Genomic DNA, 16,845 nt, shown 5'->3' with positions numbered 1-16,845 from the left:
GGGGGGTCAGTGCAGCTGAGACCCCCACCGCTGCGTGTCTGTGAGGGCTTCGCCGGGAAGGGAATGCGATCTGAAGCAGCGGGGGCAGAGCTCACGGGTCGGTGTTTGTGCAGGAGCCCCTCCTGCAGCGGTGGGCAGCAGGGCCCGTCTCTCCCGCATGGTGAGGGCTCCCCTGTGTGTGTGGTTGTGGCATCGGGTGGGATGTGATCATTCGAAGCATTAAACGTTGTATTTTCAACTTTCAAGGCTGACTTCAAACACTCATGTTGCCGGAGGAAGAGACTCAGAGGAGGAAGAGAAAAGAAAGAAGAGTCCGGAATGGCCTTTTCTCAGGTAGACCCATTCTTGGTTGATGTTCCGTTTCTCCTTCCTATCGCGCTTGCTAATCTCTAATGTACCCTTGACCTGTGCTCGTTCGCACTCACTCAGGCCTTCCTTCGTCCCGTCCCCACTTAGATTTCTCCTCATCCTGACCCAGGGGCCTGGGGCCTGTGAGGAGACGCCATTGGGCGCACCCCCATGGGCTTCACCCCACGCGTAGTTGGGAGACACGGGTGTGGGCCCCGTGGTGTCTGTGCGGCTGGGCAGCACCGTTGGGGTCGCTCGGGGGCCACATCTGGGTGTGCTGTCAGCTCTCTGTAAGCTAGGGTAAAAGAAACTGCACATGAAGTCATGTATTAATGTCCACAAATACTTGGTAACTTTTGGAAAAGGAGACCAATACGGAGAAATCTGTTCTGCCTGTTATACTGCATGTGAAGCTGAACAGGTGAGTCCCTACCTTCAAAATTTTAATGATTAGGGGCGCCTGGCTGGCTCAGTCAGAAGAGCACGTGACTCCTGATCGCGGGATCGTGAGTTCGAGCTCACATTGGGTGTAGAGATGACTTAAGTTAAAAAAAAAAAAAATTCAAAATTTTAATGATTGGGAATGGAATGGAAAGTTTTCTTCATCATCAGTTTTAAAATATGAAATCAGCCTTTTCGAATTTGGATGGCTTTTATTTCTTTTCCTTGGTAATTTCTGCAGCTAGGATTTCTGGAACTCTGTTGAATAGTAATGCTGAGAGCGTGAATGCTTGCCTCCTTCATCTTCAAGGGAAAGCTTCCCATCTCTCAGCGTGGAGTATGCCAGCGGTGTACATTTTATATATGGCTTTGGTTATGTCGGGGTGCTCTACCCTTCCTGGTTTGGGAGTGTTTTTATCCTGAAATGTTGTTGAATTTTGTCCAAAAAGCTTTTCCTGCATTAATTGAGATGTTCAGGGTTTGTTTTTTTTTCCCCTTCTTTCTGTTAGTACATTCTGTTAGTGTATTACCTTGATTGATTTTTGTATGTTGAATCATCCTTATCTTGGAGGAATAAATTCCACTTGGTTATGACGGATACCCATTTTGATGTACTATTGAACTTGGTTTGCTAGTATTTTGTTAAGGAATTTTTTAAAATTTTTATTTATTTTTTAAAATTTCTTCTCAACGTTCCAGAAGTCATTGTTTATGCACCACATGATTAAGTATTGATTAGGGATATTGGTGTGTAGTTTTCTTTCGTTCCTGTGTGTTTATCTGGGACTCATATCAGAATCATGCAGATTTTATAGAATGAGTTTGCAAGTGTTCCATCGTCAATCCTTTGGATGATTTTTGGCAGGCTATGTGTTAATTTTCCTGGAAATGTTTGGTAGAATTCTTTGGTGAAGCCATCTGGTCCTGGGCTCTTCTATGTTGGAGATTTTTGATTCCTGCCTGCATGTCCTCTGTAGGTACAATTCTGTTCACATTTGTCACTTCTTCATGATTAGGTCCTGGTAGGTTGTATGTCTCCCCAAATTTATCCTTGTCTTCCAGGTTATGCATTGTTGGCATGGAATTGTTCCTAGCACCCTCTTAGAGTCCTCTCTAAAACTTTGTGTCATTAGTTGCAATGTCCCCTCTTTCATTTTTTTTTTTTTAAGATTTATTTATTTGGGAGAGGGAGGAGTAGAAGGAGAGGGGAGGGATTCTTAAGCAGACCTCGTGCTGAGCACGGAGCCCATGTGGGGCTCAGTCTCACCACCTTGAGATTGGGACCTGAGCGGAAACCAAGATCAGAGGCTTAGCTGACTGTGCCGCCCAGGCGCCTCTGTTGTTGTTGTTGTTTTAAATTGGTCTAGCCAAGGGTTTGTCAGTTTGTTAATCTTTTCAAAAACTCAACTCCTGGTTTGCCAATTTTTGTATTTTTTTTTATCCTCTTTCATTTGCCTCTGCCGTACTCTGCTGAATTGGGTTCAGATTGTTCTTTTTCCGCTTCCTTGAAGTGTAAAATTAGATTTCTGATTTGAGATCTTTCCGCTTGTTAATGTAAGTATTCACCGTGTGGACACTCCTCTCGGTGCTGCTTTCACCACACCCCTACTTTTGGGTAAGTTACATTTTCATTTTCATCTGAAGCTTTAGAAATTCCTTGTGGTTTCTTCCTTGACCCATTGCTTAAGAATGAATTATTTCAGTGTCCACATTTGGTGGATTTTTCTATTTCCTTTTTGCTGTTTGTTTCTAGTTTCAATTCACTGTGGTTAGAGAAGATGCTTTTTATGGTTTCAGTCTTCCTAAACTTGTTAAGGTTTGTTTTGTGCCATGACATGTGGTCTGTCGTGGAGAATGTTCCGTGTGTGCTTTAGAAGACCATGTTCTGCCCTTGCTGGGCGGAGTGTTCTGTCTCTCTGGTGGGTCCTGCATTTGGTAATGGTGCTGTTCAGGTCCTCTGTTACCTTCTAGATCTTCTGAAACTGGGTCCTGGAGTCTGCTGTTAGTATTTACTTCATATATATTGAAGGCTCTAATGTTATGCACCTATGTGTTTCTAATTATTGCATCTTCCTGGTGAATTGACCTTCTTATTGTTATAATGTCCTTTGTCTCTTGTGGCAGTTTTTGTCTCATAGTCTGTTTTGTCTGATATAGCCACCCCTGCTCTCTTTAGGATCCCATTCGCGTGGAATATCTTTTTTTTTTTTTAAAGATTTTATTTATTTATTTCACAGACAGAGATCACAAGTAGGCAGAGAGAGAGAGGAGGAAGCAGGCTCCCCGCTGAGCAGAGAGCCAGATGCGGGGCTCAATCCCAGGACCCTGGGATCATGACCTGAGCCGAAGGCAGAGGCTTTAACCCACTGAGCCACCCAGGCGCCCCTCGCGTGGAATATCTTTATCTCTCTTTCATCTTTAGCCTATTTCTGTCCTTAGATCTGTGAATTTCAACAGTTCCAGCTCTTTGACTTTCTCTCTCACTGTTTTTTCCTCCTTTAGCCAGAGGAATCTGGTCCCTGCTCAGGCCTGCTGTAGGCTGGTGAATGGCAGGAGCCCCAGCCAGCCTCTGTCCACCAGAATGTCAGAGGAAATGCATACAGTGTTTTTGACTGGGTCATAACATTTGGTGAAATGTTCTTGCTTAATAATAATAGTTTTTCCCCAACTTCCTTTTTGTCATTTTTTTCAAGTGTCTATTACTGTGATACATGTTTTTAATCGTAATCTGTTCAGGGGTGCCTGGGTGGCTCAGTGGGTTAAGCCTCTGCCTTCGGCTCAGGTCATGATCTCAGGGTCCGGGGATCAAGCCCCGCATTGGGCTCTCTGCTCAGCAGGGAGCCTGCTTCTCGCCCCCCACTACTGCCTGCCTCTTTGCCTACTTGTGATCTCTCTGTCGAATAAATAAAAATCTTTAAAAAAATTAAAAAATTTTAAAAAACGTTAATCTGTTCAGTTAGTGTTTAATGCCAGTGACTCTTCTAATCTTCAACTCTTGCTTTATTAGTGGAATAAACAAACGATTTGATTTTGTTAATGCTTATGCATCTAACATTTAAATGGTAAAATTGTGTTTATATTTTTGAATTCAGGTATTTCATAGAGACTGGAGTTAAAGTATTCTATATTTTTTTCCATGTCTGTAGCATCTCTTTACTAGCCTACTGTACAGTCATGTTGACCAACTGAATTAAGTAGTGCATACATTTTCATTTTCTCAAACATGCTGAAATACATGTGAAAATTTTAAAAAATCATTCAAAATAATGTTGAGAAGGAACTCTTCTCATTTTGGTTAATTTGTGTTGTTTATATGTGTGCACACACATGCATGGTTGTGAAAGTCCATGGTTTTTATAAAAGACATCATTTCGTAAATTAGTTTCATGTTTTTTAGCAGTAGAAATTATATCTTAAATATATGCCATGGCCTTCAGTTCTTTCTACATGATTTAAATAGCAGGATAATAGTAAGAATAGTAACATTTCGGGGTATCTGGGTGACTCAGGTCATGATCCCAGGGTCCTGGGATAGAGCCCCAATCCGGCTCCCTGCTCAGTGGGGAGTCTGCTTCTCTCTCTCCCTCTGCCTGCTGCTCCCCCTGCTTGTGATCACTCTCCCTGTCAAATAAAATCTTTAAAAAAAACCCAACAAATTTCTAAGTTATTGCCATTGTTATCCTCAACACGGTTTTTAGATTCTGACTTCTCTTTAAAGCCACTGTGGATTTTGTCATCTGAAGATAGCAGTCATGTTCTCGCTCATCTAGATAGCACTCAGCATCTGGAGCATAATATGTAACACTTTGTAAAGACAACGCAGTACTGACTTTTTATGTGTATGCTTCATGTCATGTGTTGTCCACAGAAATGAGAAATCCACACTTACTTGGAGGGCATCATAATCTCTGGGAATGCATAAGAAATTAAAATTAGAGACACATAAATTGCTCAGAATACCTTAGCATGGATCTGTTGAACACTCACTTTATCAGATTGTTACTTAGACTTTTCTCATTTTGTGTGAAGAGCTTTCCCATGGCCTTTTGGTGAGATGTGTTTTCATTTCAGGGACACCTGACCTGCAGGGATGTGGCCATCGAATTCTCTCGGGAGGAGTGGGAGTGCCTGGACCCTGCCCAGACGGCCTTGTACAGGGACGTGATGGTGGAGAACGACCGGAACCTGGTCTCCCTGGGTGAGGAAAATGTCCCTCCAGAAGTGGGGGGGTCTGCCCTTGGGTATCTTTGCATTTTCCCTTGCTTGTCTTTCGGGACGCCCTCCCCTGCTTGACTGAGATTGAAGCCCTGTTGACTCGGAAATGAAAAGCCTCATAATGTGGCATCTGGATTTCTACTTTTCTCTTTCTTTAGGGGTTGTTCTAGAGTTTAAGAGTGCATAAAACCAGATGGCAAACTTTTAAAAATCTCCAGTTTCCTGTTTTCTTCCCCTGTGCTTTTGACTCAGTAGTTTTGGAGGATAGCTATACATCTGCATGTTGCACTGTTTCCTGCGCACATAGGAGGCAAGCAGTGGAGGAATTTGTGAAGCATTTGTTCTAGATCCATCCTCTCTCAGCTAAACAAAGAGCTGGGATTCTGGAAAAGCCATAGCACCTCATGTTCATGTTCTTTTCTTCTTATAAACAGGAATTTCTGTTTCTGACCTGAATATTATGTCCTTTTTGGAATAAGGGAAAGAGCCCTAGACTGTGGATGGAGGGCCGAGAGCAAATAGCATAAAACCAGACAGGTGGGAACGTGTGACAAGTGGGAACGCAGAAGGGCAGAGCAGAGGCCGCAGCATTAATAGTGTCTGAGAGGGGCGCCTGGGTGGCTCAGTGGGTTAAGCCGCTGCCTTCGGCTCAGGTCATGATCTCAGAGTCCGGGGATTGAGCCCCGCATCGGGCTCTCTGCTCAGCAGGGAGCCTGCTTCCTCCTCTCTCTCCCTCTGCCTGCCTCTCTGCCTGCTTGTGATCTCTCTCTGTCAACTGAATAAATAAAATCTTTAAAAAAAAAAATAGTGTCTGAGAAACTCCGCACTAGGAGAGTTCTGTGGGAAAACAAAGGCTTCTTGTCAGCTCTGGGAGGAAGTTTTTCTCCTCGTTCACATGTTACTCAGTCTTTGGTGGCGCAGTCGGTTAAGCCTCTGACTCTTGCTTTCAGCTCAGGTCATGACCTCACAAGCCCCACGTTGGACCCCATGCTCAGCGGGGAGGCTGCTTGTGATTCTCCCTCTCCCACTGCCTCTCCCCCAGCTCTCTCTGGTGCACGCTCTCTCAAAATAAAATCTTTTAGAAAATACAAATTAGTGCTGTTAGATGGTACGGAATATTGCATGTTTTTTAGTATACTCCAAAGTTACTTCTGTTTATGAGACTGACGCGCTACCTACTGCGCTAACGAGGCACCTTAAAGTTACTTCTGTTTAATAGAAGATAACAACTTTGTTATGTTTATTAGGAGCTACCCCTTTGCATTATATTCTGTATGTTTTCATTTTGCAGTTCTCAACAGTTTTGTTTTTGATTTCAATAAATTAAAAAAAAAAGAATACACTCTGAGCTACATATATTTGGGGACAATGAACTGGATAACTAGAGGGCGCTGCATAGGTAGGAGATTGCTCTGTTGCTTGTCTGTTACATAACCGCATGCAGGAAATCGTAATTGTGACTTCTGACTTCTATCTCCAATCCCTGTAGAATGTATTTTTCTCACCTGGTATTTTAGAAGTCAGTGACCTCAACATATTTTCCAGTTTTAATATTGTGGCTCTTATCTAGAATAAATCTTTCTTTTTTTTAAATTGCTTTATTTATTTATTTTAGAGAGAGAGAACACATGAGTGGGGGAGTGGCACAGGGAAAGGGAGAGATTCGTAAGCAGACTCTGCACTGAGCATGGAGCCTGATGCAGGGCTCGATCCCACAACCTGAGATCATGACCTGAACCGAAACCAAGAGTCGGATGCTTAACCAACTGAGCCACCCAGGCGCCCTGTTTTTGGTTTTTTTTTTCATTCTCGAGGGGAAATATTTAAAGCTCCACAGACTATAATTTTCTATAATATGGTTACTTACTATTTATTGCTGGTTTTATCAAGGGTTACTAGAATATTTTATTTATTTTTATTGTGATTTACAGATGTTTTATGCACTATAACTGACATATGCCACTGGTTAATGTTGTAAAATGCCTATATTTCATGGGTACAGATAGTTTTATAACAAGTATTTATAAAATTTCATTTTGTAAACATTGTTTTATTAAATTTTTCATTTTCTGGGGCACCTGGCTGGCTCAGTAGGTTAAGTGTCTGCCTTGAGGTCAGGTCGTGATCGTCATGATCTCAGGGATCAAGCTGTCATCGGGCTCTCTGCTTAGTAGGGAGTCTCCTTCTCCCTTTCGCTCTCCCTCTCTGTTCTTTCTCAAATAAATAAATCTTAAAAAAAATTCTTCATTTTCTCAATGCTGTATTTGTTTGCAATTCTGGATTGCCATTTGTTTAGATTATTCATTAGATGAGCTTGTCTTAGATTACTTACCATTGTAATATGCTATGTGTTCTTCAGCATTTATTTATATACAAGTATATGGAAAATTATATATAATATTTTTTTCTTAGTTATGAGACATATATTTACTGCCAACCAGTATGTGCTTTGGGGTCATGGTGGAAAAATACACTATCTTACAGCAAGTGGTGGTGAGGATGTGGAGAAAACGAACCTTCTTGCACTGTTGGCGGGAATGTGCTCTGGTGCAGCCACTCTGGGAAAGCGTGTGGAGGTTCCTCAAAAAGTTAAAAATAGAATTACTAAGATCCATCAATTACATTACTGGATGTTTATCCAAAAATTACAAAACACTAATTCAAAGGGATACCTGTACCCCTATGTTGATAGCAGCGTTATTTACAATAGCCAAATTATGGCAGTGGCCCACGTGTCCGTCGATAGATGAATGGATGAAGAAGATATACATATAGCGGAATACTGTTCAGCCACAAAAAGAATGAAGTCTTGCCATTTGCAACAGCATGGATGGAGCTGGAGAATATGATGCTAAATGAAATCAGTCTGTCCGAGAAAGACAAATACCATATGATTTCACTCATAGGCGGAATTTAAGAAACAAGGCAAACAAGCAAAGGGGGAAAAAAGAGGAAAAGAGACAGACAAGAAACAGACTCTTAACTATAGAGAACAAACTGATGGTTACCAGAGGGGCGTTGAGGGGGCGCTGGGTTTAACAGGTGACAAGGATTAAGGAGGGCACTTGTGACGAGCACGGGGTGGTGGTGGAATGGTTGAGTCACCGTATTGTACACTGAAACTGTATAACACTGTATGTTAACTACACTGGAATTAAAAAAGAAAGAAAAATACCCTTTCTTTGAGAGCTAACGTAATTTTGTACGTACGGCATGAGTGTTTTTGTCATTGGGTGTTTGAAACTAGGCTGTCCTAAAATTAATTTGTATTACAGTTGAGCACTCTTTCTTTAGCAAAAAAAAAAAAAAAAAAAAAAATTCTGTTCCTTTAGTCTTCCTAAAATTTTGAAGATCGTGGGAAGTTTTATAACTGTTCAGTAGAAGTATTACTTTTGTTGTAATACTGTGTTTTTAACACGTAACGTTGATTTGTGAGCTGTAATTAATAGGACACCTATGGCTCTTTATATCTTATAGATGTCTCTCCTACACATGTGATCAAGAAATTACAATTAAAGGAGAACAATAATACAGGAGAATTATTCCAAACAGTGATGTTGGAAAGGCATGAAGGCCATGAAATCAAAGATTTTTACTTCAGGGAAATCCAGGAAAATATGCATGACTTTAAGTGGCAGTGGAGAGATGAGAACATAAATTGCAAAGAAATGTCTGTGACCCATAAACACAGTCTCACTGATAGAAGAGATCAGCATGGTAAAAGTGATGCAGGAAACAAGCATGTTATAAGTAGGCTTGCATTAAGTTTTTGGGGTGAACTACACATGTTTCAAACTGAAGGGAAAAATTTGAATGTAATGAAGTTGAGAAGTCCATCACCAATGGTTCCTCAGCTATGCCACCTCAGAGAATTCCTCCTGTGGTCGAAACCGGCATTGCTAATAAACGTGGGAGAGATTTTATTTACCTTTTGACACTGGCACAGGAGCAGAAAGCACATAGGGAGAAACCTTACAGATGTCATGACTGTGGCAAAACCTTTCATCAGGGCTCACACCTCACTAGACATCAGATAATCCATACAGGAGAGAAACCATATAAATGTAATGTATGTGGGAAAGTCTTCAGTCAAAATTCACACCTAGCAAGTCATCAGAGAATCCATACCAGAGAAAAACCTTACAAATGTAATGAATGTGGCAAAGCCTTTAGTCAGAATTCACACCTTGCAAATCACCAGAGAATACACACTGGAGAGAAACCTTACAAACGTAATGAGTGTGGCAAGGCTTTTGTGTGCGCTCAAGCCTGACAGACCATCAGGTAAACCATAATGGAGAGAAACCTTACCGATGTAATGAACGCAGCAAGGGTTTTTGCCAAAGTTTGAAGCTTGTAAAACATCACAGAATTCATAGTGGAGAGAGACCACACAAATGTAATGGGTGTGGTAAAGCTTTTACCCAGAGTTCAAGCCTGGTTGACCATCAGAAAAGTCATACTGAGTCATTGCCATACAATGTAATGTGTGCAGCAAAGCTTTCGTTGTGCATTCAAGCCTGATAAGCCATCAGGTGATCCGTACTGGAGAGAAACGTCATAAATGTACTGAGTGTGGCAAGGCTTTTATCAAGGCTTCACACCTTAGGCATCATGAGAGAAGTCATACTGGAAAGAAACCATACAAATGTACTGAATGTGGCAAGGCCTTTAGACTAATGGTGTAACATCACGATCCGCCAAAGAATTTCACGCTGGAGAGAAACCTTTCAAATGTCACGAGTGTGGTAAAGCCTTTACTCAGGGCTCACACCTCACTAGACATCAGATAATCCATACAGCAGAGAAACCATATAAATGTGATATATATGGGAAGGTCTTCAGTCAAAATTCACACCTAACAAGACATCGGAGAATCCATACTGGGGAGAAACCATATAAATGTAGTGAATGTGGTAAAGCCTTTGGTGTGCAGTCAAGCCTAACTTACCGTCAGGTAATCCATACTGCAGAGAAACCTTACCGATGTTGTGAATGTGGCATGACCTTTACCAAGTGTTCGCACCTTAGGCATCATGGAAGAAATACTGGAGAGAAACCATATGCATGTGTTGAATGTGGCAAGACCTTCGACAGTGGTCTGACATCAGGATTCACCAAAGAATTCATGCTGGAGAGAAACCTTTCAAATGTAATGAGTGTGGCAAAGCTTTTACTCAGGGCTCACACCTCAGTACACATCAGATAATCCATACAGAAGAGAAGCCATAAAATGTAATGTATGTGGCAAAGTTTTCAGTCAAAATTCACACCTAGCACTTCATCGTAGTATCCATACTGGAGAGAAACTTACAAATGTAAAGAGTGTGGCAAGGTCTTCAGTCAAAATTCACACCTTGTAAATCTCCGGAGAATCCATACAGGTGTGAGACCTTACAAATGTAATGAGTGTGGCAAGGCTTTTAGGAGGGGTTCACACCTTAGTCTTCATGAGAGAATTCACACTGGAGAAAAGCCGTACGAATGTATTGAATGTGGCAAGGCATTCAGACAATGGTCTGACCTCAGGATTCACCAAAGAATCCATTCTGAAGAGAAAACTTACGAATGCCCTGCGTGTCGCGAAGCTTTCACTCGAGGGTCACACCTTATCAGTCATCAGATAATCCATACTAGAGAGAACCTTACAAATGTACTGAACATGGCAAGGCTTTTAGGTATTGCCTTAAACTCAGGGTTCACCGAATAGTTCATATTTACAAGTGTAACAAGTGTGGCAAAGTTTTAAATTAGTACTCTTCACTAGATATGAGTAAATACCCGGTAGAGAAACCACACAAAGGTAGCGTGTGTGGCAAGGATTTTACCCAAAGATCAAAAATTTGGGGAATATACTAGAGCAATACATTATGAATGCAACGAGTACGGCAGAGCCCTTACCTTGAGTTCCAGATACTTTGCAACAACAGAGTCCATGTTGAAGGGCAACCATGTACGTGTGGCGGAGCTCTTATCTGGGCCTCACAATGACGTCAGAGTCTACATCTGTCAGAGAAACCACACAAAAGTAATGTGTATGCTAAGGCTTTTGCCCCAGCGTCAAAACTGTGGAACATCAGAGAATTTATATTGGAGAGCTAACTTATAAATGTGAAGAATGTCGTCATCAAATTTCATCAAATGTTCAGACTTCTGAAGTAATGAGAGAGGCGGTTCCACAGTGTAATGGTGAGCATTCTGGATTCTGAAGTAATGAGAGAATTTGTCCAGGGGAAACTACAACAAATATGCCAAATGCAGAAATGCCTTTAAGGAACCGTGTGTCCTCAGGTTTCACCAGCGAAGTTGTACCGGGGAGAAGTCTTACAGATCCGATACATGTTTTGACCAGTTGACATACCACACGCCAGAGAATCCAAGAATAAGTGGAATAATTAAGTCTTTAGTTCTCTGCGATTAACCTGAGATGTTACTGCAGAATAATTATATAAAAAAATGTTAAAATTCCTGTATCATGGGAACAAGGACGAGTGGAAGTAGCTCATTATTTTCTGTTTATAAGATACTTACTTGTTGAAAATGCTGCATTACTGTTTGTGAGTTTCAACCTGAAGTTTGAAATCTCTTGATCTTAAACCTTCCTTGTAGGCCCTTCCTGATGGTCTCTGAGGAGGACTCATAAGATGAAGGGGCCTGCTTCACTGGGTGTGACTCCTTCATAATCACGTTCCCTGGACCAGCAAGGACACTGAGTTGTCAGATTCGGTACTGTGTGAATTTGCATGGGGGAGGGGCAGAGAATAATGCATAACCTCCATCTAAATCGTGTTTGTTACGTTCAGGGCCCCCTTCTCTAGAGGAATTACAGGGACTGGCCTTTTCACGGAGGACAGTGAGAGTTTGTTTCCTAGGGACTGATTATGTGGTAGAAACAATGCAGGGGAAGATGGTAATAGCCATTCTATACTGTCATTGACCAGTTGGTGTATTATTAAAGACAGATTTCCCTTTTCTTGGAAGTTGAAGAGAGCAGTTACCTGAGAGGGCAGTGGAATGGGGAGAATCAGAACTGTAGGGACGCCTGGGTGGCTCATTTGGTTAAGCGTCTGCCTTTGGCTCAGGTTATGATCCCAGGGTTCTGGGATCAAGTCCTGCATTGGGCTCCCTGCTCAGCACGAAGCCTGCTTCTGCCTCTGCCTCCCCCCCAAATTGCGCTCTCTCTGACAAATAAATAAAATCTTAAAAAAAAAAAAAGAATCAGAACAGTTATATTCATGATTCATAGTTAACTCCTGCCACTACATTTAGCTACTGTTTTCTTCAAAATGTATCATAGCTCTCATGCTAATTAATAAAGTTTAAATAATTTTCACCATAACCTTGAATGAGTCATGTTCTTTTTCCAAAAGTTTATCCCACGTCTGTAGAGTACTTCGTACACACTGTCAGTGCACCATTAGGCTCTCAAGCTTGAAGGAATCTGTAACAATTTCTCTCCATGATGGGATCAAAGAACGGTTTGGGGATTATATGCTTACACGTTACACTAGAGTTATTCTCTGCGTACTCTGCCCCAGGATATTTATGTGGTAGTGAGGAAAAGGCCGTAGCAGTGCAAGTTCAACACTCTGATTCCCTAAAACCTGCCTTCCCACTCATGAATATTCACCATATGATTATATATCTTCATGTATTATGTGCCCAAATAAAACCCATGGTATACACCTTAATTTAAATAAAGTGAAAATAGGAACATAGTAAGCATGAAAAATCCAGAAATAAAATAAGTTCAGAAATTAGGCTAAAAAAAAATCTATTTTGAGCTTGGAGCACCCATGAAAAAATTTAGGATGAACAGTATATAATGGGAACAGTTGCTTGATAGAGAAACTAGAAATTTCATATATACACCCCCCAGTACTCTTCTTGTTGATTTGCACTTGTGGCCACCCAGCGGAACAGGTGGAACCCTAACCAAAGCTGGCTTTGGCTATCAAGACTAGTGATGCTGTGCTCTAAAAGCATTGTGAGAACATGTGTTACCTGATGAAGATTCCTAGGGCGGGCACAGTAGACTGCCAAGGTGATCCAAGAATGACTTGGGAGAACAGGAAACGGTGACCGGTTTGGTGTATTAACGGTGGTTACTGGGTGGGGTGGGGATGGGGTGAAGGTGCCTGCTGTGGTTTGACCTTCCAGCTGGCATCAAAGGAGGGAGCACCCAGGCTTTTTTATCACCTTGCCCAAATGGGCAGAAGAGAGGGTGTAATGAGCCTTAAAAGTAGTCGGGGTGCCTGGGTGGCTCAGTTGGTTGAGCAACCGCCGTCGGCTCAGGTCATGATTCTGGAATCCTGGGATCGAGTCCCACTTCGGGCTCCCTGCTCAGTGGGGAGTCTGCTTCTCCCTCTGATCCTCCCCGCTCATGCTGTCTCTCTCAAATAAAATCTTAAAAACAAGAAAGTGTCAGTAGTCAACCATCGTAGTAAAACCCTGAATATTTACTCTTGAAATTCCTGATTTCTTGGTTGGGAAAGACAAGATTTTCTTCATGCTAATAATTTATTACATTCCCTTTCCTCCTTTACACATAGGTTCCATTATATGATACGGTTGTTGAAAATGCTTATCAAATACTATATAGATAAATTGCCTTAAGGTATTTTTACATAGGTTTAATGCAAGTTGTTTGGAAATGTTTATTAGATAATAAATATTACTAGAAGCAATTTTCCAAATGATTTTAAAAGTTCACTTTTGAATTAGGGTCTTAAGTAATATGTTACATGATCCCTTTTCAATTGTAGTAAAGTTTTTAGATTTTATTTATTTGACAGAACAAGCAGGGGGGACAGCAGGCAGAGGGAGAGGGAAAAGGTTTCCCACTGAGCCAGGAGCCCTCTGTGGGGCTTGATCCCAGGGGATTGTGACCTGAGCCTAAGGCAGACCTTAAGTGAGTGAGCCACCCAGGTGCCCTCCCCCCATTTTTTAAAATACAATTTTTCCTTCCACACATTGTGACCCAGATTATATGCTTAGTTTACATTTTTCCCATTTTGCACCAAGGGATACACAAATCAGTGGGTTGTTTTGCGACTTCTGTGACATGAAAACGAACATAAGGCAGTGACAGGTAGAAAGTGTGTACAAAATATTAAGAGTTCTTTCAGGTCTTAAATAACTTGAAAGGCCAGATGGTTAAGTGAAATCTCTTACTGAGCGTTGGCCGTGGTCAGGTGCTTGAAAATCAAGTGTGTGGAGGTTAACAAGCACACGGTGAAGTAAATGAAAATATAATGATGTAAGATAGTCACTGAGATTCCAACTGTAGTTTCTGACAAGGGGATAATCCACATTACCAAATGCCCTGGGTCCCTCTGCCATTTCCCAGTGACCGGTATCTCTCAGATCCAGGGGACCCTGCCCTGGAACATCTCTTTGTATTCTACTTTTTCTTTCTTGAGCAATTCTGCATGTACTACTGTATTTTTTATTTCAGTTTCCAGGTATAAACTGCTAGTATACAGAAATGCCAAGGATTTTTGCATGCTTTCATATTTCAACACCTTGCAGATTTTACTTTTTCTATACATTTTTGTACATTCCTTTGGATTTCCTACATATACAACTTCAGACATCTTCCTGTTGATGTTGTGACAAATTACCGTGACCTGAACGACTTAAACTGACAAGTTTAGTCTCTTACAGTTCCGGAGGCCCGTTCTGCATCACGGAACCAGAGCTCTGTGCTCCTTCTAGATATTGCAGGTCAGAATTTCTGTCCTTACCTTCCCACATCCCGGGGCTGCTGACATCCTCTACCTCTTGGTCCCCTTCCTCCGTCTTCAGATGCCGGCAGCTAGCATCTTAGGGCTTGTTCAGCTCTGCCCTCGGCTTCCGTCACTTCACCGACTTCTTTGTGGCTAACTCTACCTGCATCCTTCTTTTCTTTTTTTTTTAAGATTTTATTTATTTATTTGACAGAGAGATCACAAGTAGGCAGAGAGGCAGGCAGAGAGAGAGGGGGAAGCAGGCTCCCCGCCAAACAGAGAGCCCGATGTGGGGCTCGATCTCAGGACCCTGAGGTCATGACCTGAGCTGAAGGCAGAGGCTTTAACCCACTGAGCCACCCAGGCGCCCTACCTGCATCCTTCTTATACGGACCCTCAGGACCATTCTGCGGTTACCAGACCATCCTGGATAATCTCCCATCTCACGATCTTCACCAGAGCACATCTGCATCTCCCTTACGATGTTTACGGTTACCCTCCCATGTCACAGGCATGAGGACACGCCCATCCTTTGGGGTGAGGGTGTTATTCAGCCTACCACAACCATGATGGCTTCTGCAAATGGGCACAATATTTTATCCTCCTTTTTCCATCACTTTTGTTTATTCCTCTTCCCTTGCTTCACTGGCTTGAACTTCTAGTAACACGTCAAATATTGATGGTGAGAGTAGACATCCTTGCCTTGTTCCCAGTCTCTGCGGGCAAAGCCTTCAGTCTTTCACCATGAAGTATGATGTGTGCTGTAAGTTTTTTGTAGGAGTTCTTTACTGAGTGGAGGAAATGTCCGTCTGTTCCTAGTTTTCTGAAAGTTTATATTGTATATGGATATTGAATTTTGTCAAATGCTTTTTCTGTATCAGTTGATAGGATCTGTGATTTTTCTTCTCCAGCCTGTTAACAAACATGGTGGATTACACTGACTGGAATTTGAAACTGGCCCCTGTCCCTCAAACCCGTTTGGTCATGGTGTACAATCCTCTGTATTGTTGATTTCTATGGCTAATATTTTGCTAAGAATTTCTGCATCTTCATTTGGGATTTAGTTGGTAGTTATCTTTTGTTCCCCCTAATGTTTTTGTGTAGTTTTGGTATCGTGCTAGTACCGGCCTTGTAAATTTAGTTGGGAAAAGTATTGCCTTCCCTTCTATTTTCTGAAAGAAATTGTGTCAAATTTGTTGATTCTTTGTAAGTTTGATAGAATTGTGTATAGTGTTGCTGTTGTGACTTGGTTGTATTAATATTTGTTTAGCAGAGCCCTCGGTGTGAGACGGTGAGCCATGGTTCAGTAACAGATTATAAGGGAAAGTGAAGTGAGTAAGTTTGCTACTCAAGATCTGGGGGAGCTATTCTGTACACCTGTAGGGGTCATGTGAGGAGGTTATGGCAGCGCACAGGAAGCGACCTTAGGCCAGGACCTAGGCCACATGCCTTTATTAGTGTCCCTCAGTGGAATGCTTTGGGGTTCTGGGGTAAGACCACATTGGTCAATTCAAACCAAACACAGCAGGGTTTTGGTAAGCTTTTGGGGGTGGGGAGGGGTCTTATCTAAAGGGGCCAAAGGGAAGTCCCTAGGAGGTGCGGGAGAATGGTTATCATAGGGATGGTTGGAAGAGTTGTATCTGGAACCAACGATTGCCTGTGACTCTGTGGGCTGTTATCTAGGGCATGTGCTCAAGGGAGGAGCTAGTGTCAGTTCAAGGTCCCTACAGGCCACCTGGCCCCACAAAATGGATAATGAGGCAGCAATATTAACTAAACTCTCGCCACTCACTGTGCCTGCAGGTTTATTATTATTTTTTTTAATCCCTGTAATGCAACAATTTCTTTTTTATTTATTTATTTGACAGAGAGAGATCACTAGTAGGCAGAGAGGCAGAGAGAGAGGGGGAGGCAGGCTCCCCACTGAGCAGAGAGCCCGATGCGAGTCTTGATCCCAGGACCCCGAGACCATGACCTGAACTGAAGGCAGAGGCTTAACCCACTGAGCCACCCAGGTGCCCCTGCAGGTTTATTTTTGGGGAGGGTATTCTGAGATTACACATTTGCTTTGCAATTCAAAGTATTCCTATTACCTATTTCGCATGGGTGATTT

General features: G+C 42.1%; 1 pseudogene; it reads left to right on the top strand.

The window, feature by feature from the left end:
* The first annotated feature begins 263 nt into the window (after nucleotides 1-263).
* On the top strand, nucleotides 264-10,714 carry LOC111160575 (annotated as a pseudogene).
* The last annotated feature ends 6,131 nt before the right edge of the window (nucleotides 10,715-16,845 follow it).

This window comes from Enhydra lutris, unplaced genomic scaffold (genome assembly GCF_002288905.1).
Source record: "Enhydra lutris kenyoni isolate GAN:26980312 unplaced genomic scaffold, ASM228890v2 scaffoldscaffold77, whole genome shotgun sequence".
NCBI lineage: Eukaryota > Metazoa > Chordata > Mammalia > Carnivora > Mustelidae > Enhydra > Enhydra lutris.
This window is presented reverse-complemented; position numbering and strand designations above follow the sequence as displayed.